We start from the raw sequence: 13,070 nt of genomic DNA, 5'->3' as shown, positions 1-13,070 counted from the left end.
AAAAATATATGAATAGAAAAGTACAGATGCCCCCCAAAAATACTTAAGTAAAAATACTTCAAAGTTCTTTACACCACTGCTCAGTACTTTGTTGAAGCACATTTGGCAGCGATTACAGCCTCGAGTCTTCTTGGGTATGACGCTACAACTTGGCACACCTGTATTTGGGGAGTTTTTCCCCATTCTTCTCTGCAGAGCCTCTCAAGCTGTCAGGTTGAATGGGGAGCGTCGCTGCACAGCTATTTTCAGATCTCTCCAGAGATGTTAGATCGGGTTCAAGTCCGGGCTTTTGCTGGGCCACTCAAGGACATTCAGAGACTTGTCCCTAAGCCACTCTTGTGTTGTCTTGGCTGTGTGCTTAGGGTCGTTGTCCTTTTTGAAGGTGATCCGTCGCCCAAGTCTGCAGTCCTGAGCGCTCCGGAGCAGGTTTCCATCAAGGATCTCTCTGTACTTTGCTCTGTTCATATTTCCCCTTTTTTTTATCCCCACAGCAGGATGCTACCACCGCCATGCTTCAAAGTTCAAAAGTATTCGATCTTGGTTTCATCAGACCAGAGCATCTTTTTTCTCAAGGTCTGAGAGTCCTTTAAGTGACTTTTGGCTAAATCCAAGTGGACTGTCATGTGCCTATTACTGAGGAGTGGCTTACGTCTGGCAACTCCAAAAAGGCCTGATTGGTGGAGTGCTGCAGAGATGGTTGTCCTTGTGGAAGGTTCTCTCATCTCCACATAGGAATTCTGGAGCTCTGCCAGAGTGACCATTGGGTTCTTTGTCACCTCCCTGACCAATGCCCTTCTGCCCTGATTACTCCGTGTGCCCGGCGGCCAGCTCTATGAAGAGTCTTGACGGTTCCAAACTTCCTCCATTTATGAATGATGGAGGCCACTGTGTTCTTCGGGACCTTCAATGCTGCAGACATTTTTTTATACCCTTCCTCAAATCTGTGCCTCGACAATCTTTTCGCTGAGCTCTACGGACAATTTGTTCAGTTTTTACTCTGACATGCACAGTCAACTGTGGGACCGTTTTATATAGACAGATGTGTGCCTTTCCGAATCTTGTCAAATCAATTGAACATACCACAGATGGATTCCATTGAAGTTCTAGAAACATCTCAAGGATGATGAATTGAAATAGGATGCACCTGAGCTCAATTGAGTCTCATAGGGTCTGAATTACATACAGTGGGGCAAAAAAGTATTTAGTCAGCCACCAATTGTGCAAGTTCTCCCACTTAAAAAGATGAGAGGCGTGTAATTTTCATCATAGGTACACTTAAACTATGACAGACAAAATGAGAGAAAAAAAATCCAGAAAATCACATTGTAGGATTTTTAATGAATTTGGCGAGTGGCTCACCCAGCTCAATGTAACATCGATAGGCTTAGGCTACTTCTTGACACTCAAATGTTCTCTGTACCCATCATGAGGTTGCTACAACCTAGCCTGTGAAATAGCCTATGAACGTTTACAACAGGGAATTTTGAGTAATCAAGGTGACAGTGAGTGACACATTAAGTACCACCTTGCACACTCTTGGCTGCATCTATCTGATATAGGGAGTAATCATTAGTCCAACAGTTGCAAATGTGAATTTCTATTGGGCAAATTCTGGTATTTGTATCTCTGTTCGATTTGCTTCCATTTAAGAAAAGTTTTTCAATAGAATCGATGGAATGAATACACCCCTGGTCACACGCAAATACAGTTCACTTTCAGCTGTCTGTGACCAGGTGAAAAAAACCTTTCCAAGCCAAACATTCATATTATGACTCCTGTAACCGGTACACACAACCTGCATTGTCACATCATGGTATGAAAGATGGCTGCTGTTTTATTGGCTCTCAACCAACTGTGCTATTTTGTTCGTTTTTTTTGCATTGTCTGTAGCTTATTTTGTACACAATGTTGCTGCTACCGTCTCTTATGATCAAAAAGAGCTTCTGGACATCAGAACAGAGATTTACTCACCTCAAATTGGACAATGAATTTTCTTTCATGAGTCTGATGGGAAGGATATACTCCAAACACCCGAACAGGCCTTCATCTCCATAATTCACTGGAGAAAGAAAGAGATTTTGCGGAACGAGATCTGGGTGCCTTCTGAGGATTAGGTGACGAGTGGCTAATCTGCCTTTGCCATCCGTACTTTTAGCTAACGTTCAATTGCTGGAAAATAAATGGGACGAACTGAAAGCACGTGCAGTTGAAGTTGGAAGTTTACATACACCTTAGCCAAATACATTTAAACTCAATTTTTTACAATTCCTGAAATTTAATCCAAGTAATAATTTCCTCTCTTAGGTCAGTTAGACTCACCACTTTATTTTAAGAATGTGAAATGTCAGAATAATAGAAGTGATTTATTTCAGCTTTTATTTCTTTCATCGCATTCCCAATGGGTCAGAAGTTTACATACACTCAATTTAGTATTTGGTAGCATACCCTTTAAATTGTTTAACTTGGGTCAAATGTTTCAGGTAGCCTTCCACAAACTTCCCACAATAAGTTGGGTGAATTTTGGCCCATTCCTCCTGACAGAGCTGGTGTAACTGAGTCAAGTTTGTTGGCCTCGTTGCTCGCACATGCTTTTTCAGTTCTGCCCACAAATGTTCTATAGGATGAGGTCAGGGCTTTGTGATGGCTTCTCCAATAACTTGACTTTGTTGTCCCTAAGCCATTTTGCCACAATTTTGGAAGTATGCTTGGGGTCATTGTCCATTTGGAAGACCCATTTGCGACCAAGCTTTACCTTCCTGGCTGGTGTCTTGAGATGTTGCCTCAATATATACACATAATTGTCCTACCTCATGATGGCATCTATTTTGTGAAGTGCACCAGTCCCTCCTGCAGCAAAGCACCCCCACAACATGATGCTGCCACCTCTGTGCTTCACGGTTGGGTTGGTGTTCTTCAGCTTGCAAGCCTCCCCCTTTTTCCTCCAAACATAACAATGGTCATTATGGTCAAACAGTTATATTTTTGTTTCATCAGACCAGAGGACATTTCTAAAGAAGGTACAGTCTTTGTCCCCATATGCAGTTGCAAACCGTGGTCTGGCTTTTTTATGGCGATTTTGGAGCAGTGGCTTCTTCCTTGCTGAGCGGCCTTTCAGGTTGTCAATACAGGACTCGTTTTACTGTGGATATAGATACTTTTGTACCGGTTTCCTCCAGCATCTTCACATGGTCCTTTGCTGTTGTTCTGGGATTGATTTGCACTTTTCACACCAAAGTACGTTCATCTCTAGGAGACAGAACGCGTCTCCTTCCTGAGCGATATGACGGCTGCGTGGTCCCATGGTGTTAATACTTGCGTACTATTGTTTGTATAAATGAATGTGTTCCCTTCAGGTGTTTGAAAATTGCTCTCAAGGATGAACCAGCCTAGTGGGGGTGTAGATTTTTTTTTTTTCCTGCAGTCTTGACTGATTTCTTTTCATTTTCCCATGATGTCAAGCAAAGAGACTCTGAGTTTGAAGGTAGGCCTTGAAATACATCCACAGGTACACCTCCAAATGACTCAAATGATGCTTATCTTGACTTGGAAGAGTTCCAATGGTGGATAGCCATAGCCATCTAGCTAACAACATAGCATCCCTCTCTGTTTGAGCCTGGTGTTTGTGTAGGCTAAACTAGGTAGCTGCATTCTCTAGCAAAATGAAAGATGCAACCAAATAAAGCTAGTTCTATCGCTTATCCTTAATTTTGTGGAAATTAATTCACTACTGTTCAACTATTGTCTCTCTGAGTCAACTATTTCCCACATTTTATGCACTGCAGTGCTAGATAGCTGTAGCTTTTGCTTTCAGTATTAGATTCATTCTCTGACCTTTTGATTGGGAGAGCTCTGATAGGTTGGAAGACGTCCTCCGGAAGTTGTCATAATTACTGTGTAAAACCATTGAAGGGGGTGAGAACCTTGAGCCTTTTGTATTGAAGTCAATGTTCCCAGAGGAGGACAGAAGCTGACTGTCCTCCGGCTACACCAGGGTGCTACCCTACAGAGTGCCCCTGAGGCTATTGTAGACCTTCACTGCAAAACATTGTGTTTTAATCATTTGGTGACATTTAAATATATTTGGTGTAGTTTTATCTAAAGTATAATTTAATGTTTCAACATTTATCCTCTGAGTAGCCTCCACTGGCACACACACACACTAGTCTCTCCCTTTCTCTTTCACACACGCACAGCCTTAAGTGCTGTTAAAGAAGCCTCAGTCTAAATGAGTGTGACTTTAGAAAAAAGAACAGGCTCTATGTATACAGTGAACAAAGAGCTTTTTAACTTGTCTAACAATGTTACGAAAACACTGTAACCATCTGTACTGTTCAGATAACTTTGCACAAGTAGGCCTACACACTCTTCCTCCCACACCCTCTTTCTCTCTCACTTACTCCCACTCTCACACACAATCATACACACCCCACTCTTGCATATGCAACCTACCTTTGAAGTATCTCTTTGAGTAGCCTATTCCTTTTCAGTTTTTCCTGTGCCATCCAAATTTGTGCATAGCCTAGTCAGTGGTCAAGTTCAGATTGCTTGCTAGGTAGGTAACATGACTAGCTGGCTAAACATTGTGTGTTTTCTAACTAGAAAATAGCGACTCACAAGTAGTTTAAAATATTCTGCGACATGCACACGAATCCGGTAGGAAGAAAAAAACAGCTACGGTAATATTGGGCATAACATAATGGTTTTGGCTGGAAACACACAGCCTTCATCAGTGTAAAGGCACAAGCATTGACTGTAGCTGTGTTTTGGTGTTGTGTTCTGCGCTTAAAAGGGTCTGTCAAACACATGGACTTCAACGTTTCTGTGCGGTGAAGAAATAGTGACTCGATTAACCGCTGACTTTTTTTACAGTTAAAACGTGTTAACTCTGACTTAACTTTGACAGCCCTATTGTTTTCACATTGAGAGCTCTAAATCCGTCAGAGAACATCACAGCAAGATGACACTGTTGCTACAATTACTATACTCTCCTATTTCATATGCCGTGTTGAAAGCGGAGCACCGAGGTTCACAGCCAGAGGAAATTGATCCTTTGTCTGAATAGGCCAGAAAATGTGACGTATCGCTTCCTATGCAGATTGTCTTACCTTCGTATCTTCATACAGACTTCGACACATCCCGGGATATTCGCTAATACCGATATTGAACACAAGTAATGCTTTTTTTCAAGCCCCTGTAATCCGAAGGTTAACGAGACTAACAATTACAGTGGGGCAAAAAAGTATTTAGTCAGCCACCAATTGTGCAAGTTCTCCCACTTAAAAAGATGAGAGGCCTGTAATTTTCATCATAGGTACACTTCAACTATGACAGACAAAATGAGAGAAAAAATCCAGAAAATCACATTGTAGGATTTTTTATGAATTTATTTGCAAATTATGGTGGACAATAAGTATTTGGTCACCTACAAACAAGCAAGATTTCTGGCTCCAACAGACCTGTAACTTCTTCTTTAAGAGGCTCCTCTGTCCTCCACTCGTTACCTGTATTATTGGCACCTGTTTGAACTTATCAGTATAAAAGACACCTGTCCACAACCTCAAACAGTCACACTCCCAACTCCATTATGACCAAGACCAAAGAGCTGTCAAAGGACACCAGAAACAAAATTGTAGACCTGCACCAGGCTGGGAAGACTGAATCTGCAATAGGTAAGCAGCTTGGTTTGAAGAAATCAACTGTGGGAGCAATTATTAGGAAATGGAAGACATACAAGACCACTGATAATCTCCCTCGATCTGGGGCTCCACGCAAGATCTCACCCCATGGGGTCAAAATGATCACAAGAACGCTGAGCAAAAATCCCAGAACCACACGGGGGGACCTAGTGAATGACCTGCAGAGAGCTGGGACCAAAGTAACAAAGCCTACCATCAGTAACACACTACACTACCAGGGACTCAAATCCTGCAGTGCCAGAAGTGTCCCCCTGCTTAAGCCAGTACATGTCCAGGCCCGTCTGAAGTTTGCTAGAGAGCATTTGAATGATCCAGAAGAAGATTGGGAGAATACCATATAGTCAGATGAAACCAAAATATATTACAATACTTATTTTCCACCATCATTTGCAAATAAATTCATTAAAAATCCTACAATGTGATTTTCTGGGGCGAAAAAATCTCATTTTGTCTGTCATAGTTGAAGTGTACCTATGATGAAAATTACAGGCCTCATCTTTCTTAAGTGGGAGAACATGCACAATTGGTGACTGACTAAATTCTTCCATAGGGAATGCTAGCTAAATTATAACCGGTGCAAACTATTTGACAAACTATTTTCAGGACAGACATCCCAACTCTTAAGTTTTAACTCAAAAAAGCTACTCACAATATTAGACCGCAAGGCTCTTGGTGCGGGGGGGGGTCTCTGCTGTTACGAAAAGAAGCTTGGTCAAGAAGCTAACCACTTAGCTCGATAACATGCTACTAAATTAACAAACCAAATCAAAACTGCAGGACTTTTTAGCACAGTTAACTTAATAGTTATAAGCTGCCAAACATTTAGTTGTAGATTCCATACTGTAACTAGATCATGTGGCAGGTGCTGCACAACAATGAATGTTTCACAAGGCTCCGGTCTCTTTGTGGATATGTGCTTGTAAACAAAAATCATGGGACTATACTACCGGTAAGCTTCATAATGAAAATTGTGACTGACGAAATGTAGAACGTGATCTACTTTATCTCCTAAAGTATTGCAGAAGTTGACTGCAGATATTTACATAAAAGGTAGCTACAAATATTCACTTGTTTTTTATATAAAGAAATAGTTTCTTTTCACGGTATTAGAAAAACCATCCCGTGGTTATTTCCAAATACCCCGGTGTATGGTGTGTGTGTATATATACGGTATACCACCCAAGCCTAGTGTCAGATTTCACGGCATGTGAAGCAGGACTACCAGAGGTTTAACCGAGTACACAGCAATTGATGTTACAACGTCTGTAAACACGTCAGCTGAAATCGGTCCAGAACCGCTCAAAGTCCCCTAAATAGCGGACTTAACATTTTTGTTATTAATGTTGAACAGATGTGATTTGTTTTATGTAATTGACCAATCACATCATTCTGGTTGATAGGTACATGTATACACAGTATTGGGTAGTGTCAGTTTTAAATGACTGTGTGGGTTTGGCGGCCTGCAGGCATGACATCAATGGAAACTATGTTCCTGGATGGCTTTGGTCTGCTCTGTGGCCGAGGAGAGGACTGCTTTCTGGACTCTCCCTTCCCTTCCTTTCCCTATGCTCGGCTGTGCAGGTCCTGCCCCTCCCTTCCTGTCATTCTGCCTGTCAGTGGAATCAGTCACCGGCAGAGACTCATCCCCTGGTAACAGCAGTCCGATTAGCTGCCTTTATCCTGTCAACCAGAGAAAGTGGGCCAAACCGAGATATGTTAGGGATTAAGAGTGAACCAGGGTTGTTGAGAGAGAATTTTGCCAGAAGACAATCGGAGGAGAGAGAGAGGGAGAGTTACCATTACCTCACAGAGGCTCATGTGCAGCAGCAACAGGTGTGTGGGCAGCAGAAAGCCCAGGGGAGCAGAGGTGAGCCGGCCAACCTGCATTATCTCTGCTGTGCCAGGCCTGCTACTACAGCAGCACCTGCAGTGTTTTACAGCTCACAGTACAGGACAGTGTCAGGGAAAGGGATATAGCACGAATCACACTGCATGCCCAGCACTGCAAAGGGACAGACCGGGCAGCACAGCCCAGGGCAGTGCCTAAGTCTGCACAGCAAGGCACAACCCGCTTCATGTACAGCATAGGTCCTCTGCTCCTCTGCACAGAGCCAGACAGGAGTTGATCCCTACCTTAAAGTCCCTAATTTACATTCCTCAGCAGGAGCAAGTCTAATGACCTGTGGAGTTCTGTGTGTGTGCTAGGGTTGCAAAACTACCACTATCAGTTACCGGATTTTTCTTTATACTTAAAAAAAAACATTATAATACTATTTGTCCATAGGGCTTGGCGATATAGCCTAAAAATCATATCTTGATTTTTCTTTTAACCTTTTATGGGTGGTTCACGTACATACAGTGGGGAGAACAAGTATTTGATACACTGCCGATTTTGCAGGTTTTCCTACTTACAAAGCATGTCGAGGTCTGTAATTTTTATCACAGGTACACTTCAACTGTGAGACGGAATCTAAAACAAAAATCCAGAAAATCACATTGTATGATTTTTAAGTAATTAATTTGCATTGTATTGCATGACATACATATTTGATACATCAGAAAATCTGAGCTTAATATTTGGTACAGAAACCTTTGTTTGCAATTACAGAGATCATACGTTTCCTGTAGTTCTTGACCAGGTTTGCACACACTGCAGCAGGGATTTTGGCCCACTCATCCATACAGACATTCTCCAGATCCTTCAGGTTTCGGGGATGTCGCTGGGCAAAACTGACTTTCAACTGCTTCTTACGGAGCCACTCCTTAGTTGCCCTGGCTGTATGTTTCGGGTCGTTGTCATGCTGGAAGACCCAGCCACGACCCATCTTCAATGCTCTTACTGAGTGAAGGAGGTTGTTGGCCAGGATCTTGCGATACATGGTCCCATCCATCCTCTCCTCAATACGGTGCAGTCGTCCTGTCCCCTTTGCAGAAAAGCATCCCCAAAGAATGATGTTTCCACCTCCATCTTTCACGGTTGGGATGGTGTTCGTGGGGTTGAACTCATCCTTCTTCTTCCTTCAAACATGGCGAGTGGAGTTTAGACCAAAAAGCTCTATTTTTGTCTCATCAGACCACATGACCGTCTCCCATTCCTCCTCTGGATCATCCAGATGGTCATTGGCAAACTTCAGACGGGCCTGGACATGTGCTGGCTTGAGCAGGGGGACCTTGCGTACGCTGCAGGATTTTAATCCATGATGGCGTAGTGTGTTACTAATGGTTTTCTTTGAGACTGTGGTCCTAGCTTTCTTCGGATCCTTGACCAGGTCCTGTCCTGTAGTTCTGGGCTGATCCCTCACCTTCCTCATGATCATTGATGCCCCACGAGGTGAGATCTTGCATGGAGCCCCAGATCGAGGGTGATTGACCGTCATCATGAACTTCTTCCATTTTCTAATAATTGCGCCAACAGTTGTTTCCTTCTCACCAAGCTGCTTGCCTATTGTCCTGTAGCCCATCCCAGCCTTGTGCAGGTCTACAATTGTATCCCCGATGTCCTTACACCCTCTCTGGTCTTGGCCATAGTGGAGAGGTTGAAGTCTGTTTGATTGAGTGTGTGGACAGGTGTCTTTTATACAGGTAACGAGTTCAAACAGGTGCAGTGAATACAGGTAATGAGTGGAGAACAGGAGGGATTCTTAAAGAAAAACGAACAGGTCTGTGAGAGCTGGAATTCTTACTGGTTGGTAGGTGATCAAATACTTTTAATGCAATACAATGCTAATTAATTACTTCAAAATCATACAATGTGATATTCTGGATTTTTGTTTTAGATTCCGTCTCTCACAGTTGAAGTGTACCTATGATAGAAATTACAGACCTCTACATGCTTTGTAAGTGGGAAACACTGCCAATTTTGCAGGTTATCAAATACTTGTTCTCCCCACGGTATGTCTCTTAATTTAAAATAAAATGTTTTAAATTATTATTATTTGTTCTTTTTTTTGTTGTATTTTACCCCCCCTTTCTCCCCAATTTCATGATATCCAATTACGATCTTGTCTCATCGCTGCAACTCCCCAACAGGCTCGAGAGAGGCGAAGATTGACTCATGCATCCTCCTAAACATGACCTGCCAAACCATGCTTCTTAACACCGTCCGCTTAACCCAGAAGCCAGTTCCACCAATGTTTCGGAGGAAATATTGTTCAACTGACGATGAAGTCAGCCTACAAGCGCCCAGTTGACCACAAGGGGTCGCTAGAGTGTGATGAGCCAAGTAAAGACCCCCGGCAAAACCCTCTTATCACCCAGACGACGCTCGGCCAATTGTGTGCCGCCCTATGGGATTCCCGGGTCTGTTGTGACAGCCTGGGATTGATCCCAGGTCTCTCGTGACGCCTCAAGCACTGCGATGCAGTGCCTTAGACCACTGCACCACACGGGAGGCCCCTACGTTTTGATTAAAGAAAAAAAATCTCTAAATAAGCTTTGTTGTACAATTAAAGGTGAAATACGCCGAATTTCAAACAGTCAGCAATAATCTAATGAATTCAGGGCTTGTGAAATTATACCTAAGCTAAATATAAGTCTCCCACAACCATAAGACCCACTAATAATTGTTTCAAATTTAACCAGGACCATGCATAATGCACATTCACTAATACTTCTTGTAGCCGGAATTATAGAAAAGGTCTCGTAAACAATCTTTCAAACACTAGCCCATGTGCTAGTGAATAGCCAGCTAATCTTTACTTCCAACTTGATCTATTTGCTAGGTAACAAGTTAGAACAGTTGAATTGTTATGAACCCACCCTTCTGTCTGTCTCCAACTGTTTGAACAGCACGCTAGCCAGTCCACTTTGTTCAGATGTTGAAATCAAGTGGCCTACTTTTATTTCTCAGAATGAGAACGAGTTGCCAATTCCTTTTGTTTTATGCTTATTGCACATTTATCAAACAGACTAGACAGATAGTATAAGTCTTAAGCTAAAGTGCTGATAGCGGTAGTTAAATGCCGCGCGACAAACTGAGCATTACTTTTCCAGAATCAATGTTCATTAATACTTCTGTTTCAGTTGTCCGCGCTGTGTTCAATTTGAGAGGAGTTGAAACATAAAAAGGGCATTTTTCGACATTTTTACTTCCGTATTACAGTAAAATGTCTCAATGTGCTTCTGTGTCCATATCAAATCCAATAGCGACTTGAAACTTCTTGTCAGAGAGGAAGAAATGATCTCTCGTGTGTGTGTGTGAGAGAGAATAACATGCACATAGCACAGAAGGCACGCCCAATTTTTCCGTTTTTGATTTGTTAAAAAAGTTTGAAATATCCAATAAATGTCGTTCCACTTCATGATTGTGTCCCACTTGTTGTTGATTCTTCACAAAAAAATACAGTTTTATATCTTTGTTTGAAGCCTGAAATGTGGCAAAAGGTCGCAAAGTTCAAGGGGGCCGAATACTTTCGCAAGGCACTGTACATACATTTGAATGAATCAAATAAATTCGAAAATTTGCCCAGCCCTAATTGTCCATGAGTTTCTTGTGGAAAGACTGGTTCAAGAGAAAATAGCCTTCTGAAAAAAAGCATCTAATCAAGAGGCGTGGGACCACATTCCACAGGCCACAATCAACAGCCTGCTCAACTCAACGTGACAGAAATGTCGCGCTGCATGAATGGTGGTCACATTAGAAATTGACTGAAATTGAAATCCATAGATTAGGGCCTGATGAATTTATTTCCATTGGCCGGTTTCCTTACATGAACTGTAACTCAGTAAAATCTTTAAAATTGCTGCATGTTGTTTGTTTTTGTAAGTCTTGAAAGAGAAAGATGCACAAGAATAAATTATATTCCAGGCTGATACCCTCATAACATCAATGTTATTCCCTAAATTTATGGGTTATATTTAGGATAATGTTTTACAGATTTTGTCATTTTATATTTCATTTTCAAAACTTCATATTTAATTATTTTATCTCTCCTACATGTGAACTTAGTCTTTGGATGTTTCCAAAATTCTAGTAGATTACTGGTACATTTCTGAAGTTCCGAGTGGTACATTCCCTCCTTTTGCAACTCTAATGTGTACATTCTCTTGGCAATTCTTTGCCAAAATGTTACAGCTTCAGTACACTAACAAATACAGGATATAATATAACTCAAAACACGCACAAGCATATACAGTGCATTCGGAAAGTATTCAGACACCTTGAGTTTTCCCACAATTTGTTACATTTCAGCCTTATTGTAAAATGTATTAAATATTTTTTTTCCCTTATCAATCTACACACAATACCCCATGACAAAGCGAAAACGGGTTTTTAGAAAATGTTTCACATTTATTCAAAATAAAGAACACACACCTTATTTACATAAGTATTCAGACCATTTGCTATGAGGACTTGAAATTGAGATCAGGTGTATCTTGTTTCCATTCATCATCCTTGTGATGTTTCTACGACTTGTTTGGAGTCCACCTGTGGTCAATTCAATTGATTGGACATTATTTGGAAAGGCACACACCTGTCTATATAAGATCCTACAGTTGACAGTGCATGTCAGAGCAAAAACCAAGACATGAGGTTGAAGGAATTTTCCGTAGAGCTCCGAGACAGGTTTGTGTTTTTGGCACAGATCTGGGGATGGTTGCCAAAAAATGTCTGCAGCATTGAAGGTCCCCAAGAACACAGTGGCCTCATCATTCTTAAATGGAAGAAAATGTGGAACCACCAAGACTCTTCCTAGAGCTGGCCGCCTACCAAAGCAATCTGGGGAGAAGGGCCTTGGTCGGGGAGGTGACCAAGAACCTGATGGTCACTCTGACAGAGCTCCGGAGTTCCTCTGTGGAGATGAGAGAACCTTCCAGAAGGACAAGCATCTCTGCAGCACTCCACCAATCAGGCCTTTATGGTGGAGTGGCCTGACGGAAGCAACTCAGTAAAAGGCACATGACAGCCCGCTTGGAGTTTGACGAAAGCCACTCAGACCTTGAGAAACAAGATTCTCTGGTCTGATGAAACCAAGATTGAACTCTTTGGCCTGAATGCCAAGCGTCACGTCTGGAGGAAACCTGGCACCATCCCTACTGTGAAGCATGCGGGTGGCATCATCATGGTGTGGGGATGTTTTACAGCGGCAGGGACTGGGAGACTACCGGTAGTCATGATCGAGGGAAAGATTAACAGAGCAAAGTACAGAGATCCTTAAAGAACCTGCTCCAGAGCGCTCGGGCCTGCAGACTGGGGCGAAGTTTTACCTTCCAACAGGACAACAACCCTAAGCACACAGCCAAGACAACGCAGGAGTGGCTTCGGGACAGGTCTCTGAATGTCCTTGAGTGGCCCAGCCGGTTCCCGGACTTCAACCCGATCGAACGTCTCTGGAGATGCCTGAAAATAGTTGTCCAGTGCCCCTCCCCATCCAA

The 13,070-nt window shown here is 42.4% G+C and overlaps 1 protein-coding gene across 14 annotated transcripts in view; it reads left to right on the top strand.

Annotated features, from left to right (window-relative positions):
• LOC118400199 (eukaryotic translation initiation factor 4 gamma 3-like) overlaps positions 1-13,070 on the top strand; it is an 83,628-nt gene that overhangs the window by 45,503 nt on the left and 25,055 nt on the right. The window lies entirely within an intron of this gene.

Source organism: Oncorhynchus keta, chromosome 21, assembly GCF_023373465.1.
Source record: "Oncorhynchus keta strain PuntledgeMale-10-30-2019 chromosome 21, Oket_V2, whole genome shotgun sequence".
NCBI lineage: Eukaryota > Metazoa > Chordata > Actinopteri > Salmoniformes > Salmonidae > Oncorhynchus > Oncorhynchus keta.
The sequence above is the reverse complement of the archived record's forward strand: the minus strand, read 5'-3'. Positions and strand labels throughout refer to the sequence as shown.